The following is a 6,429-nucleotide window of genomic DNA, read 5'->3' on the forward strand; positions in this document are numbered from 1 at the left end:
CGCTGGGGGCACCCGAGGTTCCTCAGGCTGCGCCAGGTCAGGCCAGGCCAGGCGAGGCCGAGGCCTAGCTGGGCTCTGGTAAAGCTGCCCAGAAGGCCAAGGCAACCCAGGCCGGGAAACTGCAGAACTCAGCCAAGAGGAAAGTGCCCAAGGCAGTGACCCTAAAGTTGATGTCCAGTGCAAGAAGGTCCATGCTTGAGCCCGTCACCCGGCAGATTGTAAGTCCCAACTGAGGCTGCAAGGCCTGTGGCCCAGAAGAAGAAAGCCAAGGGCACCCTGTTCACCCAGAAAGACTTGCAGAAGTTCCAGCTAGGCCCCCGGGAGAGTACAGTGGGAGAGACACTCGGTCCAGCTTCCTCCTCTGACCTCACAGCCACTGCTGGCCCCAGGACCTGCCATGCACAGGGGGGTGGCCAGGCTGCAGCTAAAGCCAGGAGCAGGCTGAGAAGAGCTAATGAGCTGGAAGCCTGCGGGAGGATTTAAACTCAGAAGAGAGCTGAAACTGGAAGGCTTGGGAGGAGCTATTTACCTGCCCAAGAGGAATGTTTCTGGGCCTCTTGGCTGTTTGCTGTCGAGAGGCCAGTTACTTGGTCCTCGGGTCCACACCTCTAGGACTAGGAGGAGGGCTGCTGGGTATGCTTCCAAGATCTAATAAATGTGGGCTCAAGGAGAGGGGGATGGGGGTGCCATTATTTTACCTCCACCTTTTCTGTATAAAAGTCCTTCCCCTAGCTCCTGTCACTGGAGCTCTCCTAACCACTTGTGTTTTCACACTGCCCAATCAGAATCATATTTTGCTCAAATAAATTCTTTAAATAATAATTTAAAAAGAGATCGGCTCAAACAATAACCTTCACTAAACAGGATAAGGTACCCGAGGATAAAGTAAGTACAAGACAGAGAGGAAACACTGCATTTACAACACTACCTGCAGCTACCATGAAGCTTCAGTACATCAGGTTACATTTTATTCCTCTCCTCTAGCAGATTTGACCTTGTAAAATATAGTCTTAGATTGGCAGTGATGAAATCTTGGTAGGCCAGGGGTTATCTGACTAACCCTCTCCTGGGTACATTCTTGTAATAACGAGCAGAAATAAGCCTTTGGCCTTTTCTAATCAGTCTTTTGGCAATAGTATCACTCTATTACAGGAGAATAAAAGCATTTTTTTAAAAAGACTCCAGTATGATTTCTTTTTAGAAATAGTTTTTGGAATCGATTTTTCTTTCAAGTGTAATGAAAAACTTTGCTTTTTAACATATATATTGAACGTGTACAAGGGTCTGAGAGATCTACGTTCTGGACAGATTTTGAAAAAAATTCTGGAGAAAGCTGGATTGGCTCTTATATAAACATAATTATTTAGAAAATATACCAAGTTCCTTCTTAGCCAGTGATTAGTCAAAACATTACATCCTTTAATAAAAACAATAGCTGCTACTCTAGGAAATGGAAACAGGAAAGCTGGCCTAAGTCAGTGTTTCTATGATTACAAACGTCATCTGGGTGCTTTGTCCTGTGTAGTGTCCAGGGGACGAGTGTCATCTTATCCTCTAGCCCCCAACAGGCTAACCAAGCAAGATAATCGTGACTGGTTCCCAATTTGAAGAAATTTGAGTTTAGCGTGAACTACAACTAAGGTAACCTCTGGAGGTGATGGTGACACCTTCTGATTGCAGAATTTACTCTTAAGTTGCTGAAGAGGCTCAGGAAGGCTCAACATGATAACCTTTCAATATTTCTTTGAGAATAAAAAAATATTTTGCTAATCATACAACCGTTTTAGAAATAATTCCAATATAATCAAAGACTTTCCATACTGAGTCAACTTCATGGATAAGAAACTAATTCATGCAATGAAATGGAAAATCTTTAAATAAAACCTGAAAAAGGGAAAATAGAAAATAATGCAAGACATGGAAAAAAAGAGTGCAAGCAAATAGGTCACAGTGTTCCATATGGTTATTAAAATTGAGCAGCCAATTTTGTTTGAGCTTCCTGGTTTACAAAGAAAATGGGGAATAAGAAAACATATGTCATCTATAGAAAGAAAACCCAAATTCTCAGGGAAATAGTCACATTATTCTCAGAAAAGAGAGATGAGTACAATTCACATTTCATTGTCTGAGGGAGAAGAGCTTAATTGTATTCTTCATGTCCTTCATGTCAGTAAATTCCTTAAATCTTTAGAGGATGGCACTTTTGTGGAGACCTTTGGGAAAGTTGCTGGTCAATCTATCCTGGCTCAGTGAATACAAAGTGCGTTATCAAATTTTTTTTTATTGAGATCTCATCATTAATCAGGTCTGAAGAAATTTGAGAAATTAGCGTTATATTAATACACCAGTTCTCAAATAATGACACATACATCTCAGTTGTAGTCATTCCTGGAATAAAATAATATCCACATAAACCATGTGGATGCCTGTTACTTTTAATTTATGTAGTTATCTATAGATTGTTTGGGGAGAAAATTAAGAAAAGAGTTTTCATCCCCAGCAGTGCATCAGAATCTCCTGTGGAAAATGTATAAATATTTCCACATGTGTTCCACAGAATCGAAATATCTAGGAATAAAGGTCTAGCATCAATATTTTAAAAACATTTTGCAGGTAACTTTGATGCAAATCCAGGGTTGAAAACAATAGCAAAAGTGATTGCTACTGTTTGCCAAAGAAAAGAGATATAGTGAGGAAGAGGTGGAGACGGAGTGGGGAGAGGTGGAGGAGGATGATCAGAATCTTTGAACAACTACCTTAAAAGATGGGTATCAACTTTTATATTTTTTAATTGCCTCAGATATAGCTAATTCCTCATAAAATGTCTTCATGTGCTGTTTAGAAAGATCATGTACTAAAAATTTAATAGTAATTATTTCTGTAAAACATTTAATTTAAAAATACTTTTTAATATATTGAAGCTTTTGTAATAATTTAATCCAGAATAGAAGTAAGCCCTGGCCACCTCTGTTTCATGCACAAATCTAATATATTTTCATTTTTTACCTTCTACTTACATTCAGGTTACTCAAGAGGCCCTGACAGTGTGTAATGGAGATTGCATGGGGCTTAGTTAACTCAAAATGACTTTCAGAAGTTTCCTGTTCATCATGCCTTATTTCTGTTGTACCTATGACCAAGAACAGATGGTCTCTGAAACACAAAGGCTGTACAAAATGCTACCTCAAACAAAGACCTCTGATGACTCTGTGGTACAGATAGGTTATTGATAGTGAAATACTATTTTCAAAATTTGACATCTAGTTTTTTTCTGAAGTAAGACTTCAGTTTATGCTTATCATAAACTTTATTAGTGCTTCTTTTATACCCAAGCTGTGAAGCAGCGAGTGTTTTTCCTCCTCCTCATATATGTACACATATCCTATATAATAAAAGGGTAATATGCAAATTGACCCCAATGGCAGAATGACTGGGAACAACCAGTCGCTATGATGCACACTGACCACCAGGGGGCAGATGCTCAACACAGGAGCTGCCCCCCTGGTGGTCAGCGTGCCCCCACAGGAAAAGCTCTGCTCAGCCACAAGCCCGGCTGATTGCTGTGAGCCCAGCAGTAGTGGCAAGAACCTCTCCCACCTCTGCAGCAGTACTAAGGATGTCCAACTGTGGCTTAGGCCTGCTCTTCCTGGGAAGCGGGCCTAAGCTATCAGTCTGACAACCCCTCAGGGCTCCTGGACTGCCAAAGGGATGTCTGACTGCCAGGTGGGCACCCCCCGAGGGGTCCCAGACTGCAAGAGGGCACAGGCTGGGCTGACGGACACCCGCTCCCCCCCCCCACCCCCCAGAGCATGAATTGTGCACCAGTCCTCTAGTATCTAAATAAATACCTGTATGCATATTTATTTAGAAAATAAACTGAAGAGGAAAATTTTTAAATATTTGTTGTAGTTGTTTAAGCATGAAAGGAACCATTGAAATCCAAAATTTCATAGGCATAATGGATTCTAAGAAAATAGAGCAGATCACAAACACCAAATGGGGAAAGATATAGGGTATGAACAGAAGCCCAGGGATAGGAAAAAAAGGGATGAATTAGTGATTGGTGTGGGAGGAGAGATGAGGTCAAGATGTCTTTACATTTGCATTTCTGAGCCCTGTGGGAATACTGTGTGGGGTGCTTTGGTCTGGTTTAAAAGAAGATGTGTCAGGGGGAAACAAGCATGCCATATACATTCATTCCTCCCAGCTATATTTACCCCGCCACCCTGAAAAATATAGCCTGGAAAATCCTTATTCATTCTTTAAGGTACAGTTCAAAGCTGATGAGTTCTCTCTAGCTTTCAAGGTTTCTATCATCTCTCCATTCCACTTAATTTCCTCTTGTTGTTCTTTTTACTTTCTCTAGCTGTTTAAGTATGTCTGTTATAGCACTTAAAATATATATTCAAATTGTTTGTTTTATTTTTTTAGATTATGATGTCATTGAAGGTTAGGATTTAATCTTATGATTTTTAGTTTCTAAAATGCTTGAGATAAATTTGATTCTTAAAGTTTATACATGTTAATGAATCATGGTTTTTCTTCTATAGCATTAAATGTCCTGGCATGATAATGGCTAGATCAAAATCTTCAGTGCTTTAGTTTAAATTTTTAAAGTGATATTTAAAATATCTGAGTGCATTCAGTTTCTCCTACTCAAATATCTAGAAATATTTGATACAGGTATGAATACAGGTTGGGCAAAAGTCAGTTTATAGTTGTTAGTACATGAAACATGAGTTTATTATTTAGTAATTAGTGTATTATTTTCCATATGGAAAACTGTAAATTTATCTTTGCCTTACCCTATTTTTATCAACACATGTTTCATTCATTGCAAGTTTTCTTGACCATTCTGTCAAAATAATTCTAATTTTCAGGAAAGTTACAGAGAATAAAATCACAGTGTGTAAAACTTTCATTGCTTACCCTTCATGAATTTTTCAATTAATCTGAGGAGTTTTAGTTCTACTTAACCTGAACTAAAATATGTTTCCTTGTGTTTAATTCATAACAAAAGACTGCTTGAAAAAATGATCCTGAGTTACTTTCCTTTGTTTTGATGATCTGTGATTTAAACATACTGTCTTTGTTGGCAAAGACTATAAGTGTGATTTGCTCTATTATTTTAATAATAAAATTTATTGAATGTTTACCATTGGAGGCACTATGCTAATTTTTAAAAATTTATTTTAGAGAGGGAGGAAGGGGGAGAGAGAGAAACATGTATGTGAGAGAGAAACATTGATCTGTTGCCTCATGCACATACCCAAATGGGAGGTGGAAGGCACAACCTAGTATGTGCCCTGACAGGGAATCAAACCTGAGACCTTAGGGTGTTCATTACAATGTTCTAACAAACTGATCCCACCAGCTGGGGCCACTATGCTACATTTTTAACCCAAACTACTGACTTTGATTCTCCATTTTGTGGGTAAGAAAACTATCACTTAGGGAGGTTAGTAACATGCCTAACCTCACCCAACTGGCAAGTAACTGATTAGACCCCAAAGTCTGCATTCCTAGCCATTGGCTATTCCACCTTCGAAAAGGGTAAATGAAAAATAGCTAAATAAATTTGACTCAAAAATTGCTCAGTAAAATTTCTGGTTCTGCTTATGCAAATTCAAAGGTCTAGACTCTAGAGAGACAATTTCACAGGATTTTTAAATTACTATGCAAAGCATCAATGAATCAGCCTTGGTCTAACATGTGTGCTTGAAATTCCAATCTCTTGTGAAATGGCTAAAGATGTTTAAAATTAGAAGAAGCTTAAGTTGTATGGTTTTTCATGATCTCTTTTTCTGCCCCAGTCAGAATAATGATGTGAATGAGGCTTGGGGAGCAAGAAGGTGCAGACCATTTCATGGCAACAGATACATTGCTGGGCTGTGCGTGTGTGTGTGTTCTTTTGAAGCATATTTTTAATTGAAAACACTCAATGTTTAGTTCAAAACTGAAAATCAAGGCATAAATTTAACTTGAAAATGTTTATCCTGTTTCATTTTATAAAGGCTAATACACAGAGAGTTTCAGAATTAGCCTCAGGTGTTTGTGGGGGGAACACAATGGTTTATATATGTATTCGTAGTAAAAATTTTAGAATTATTTTTAATGACTAAAGTGATTTTTAAAACTTGGAAACAAAATCTCCTAGAACACTCAGATCCCAAAAGAGTTCATTGAACACATGGATATGGCCTTTTGGATTTTTGCAGATTAAATCTGAAAAGTAAGTTTTTGCTGAAGGCCAAGGTAAGAAACCAATCAAACCGATGAACTATTTGAAAATATAGCATACATTTTTGTAAAGAAACAAAATAAAGTAACACATGGGCTGTAATGAATGACCATTTATACTGCTCCTCTTTCTCTTTACTCTATAAATTTATGCCATGTCTAAATGATAGAGAGAGCGAGAGAAAGCGA

This window comes from Pipistrellus hanaki (genome assembly GCF_964339955.1).
Source record: "Pipistrellus hanaki genome assembly, chromosome: 5".
NCBI classification, from domain to species: Eukaryota; Metazoa; Chordata; class Mammalia; order Chiroptera; family Vespertilionidae; genus Pipistrellus; species Pipistrellus hanaki.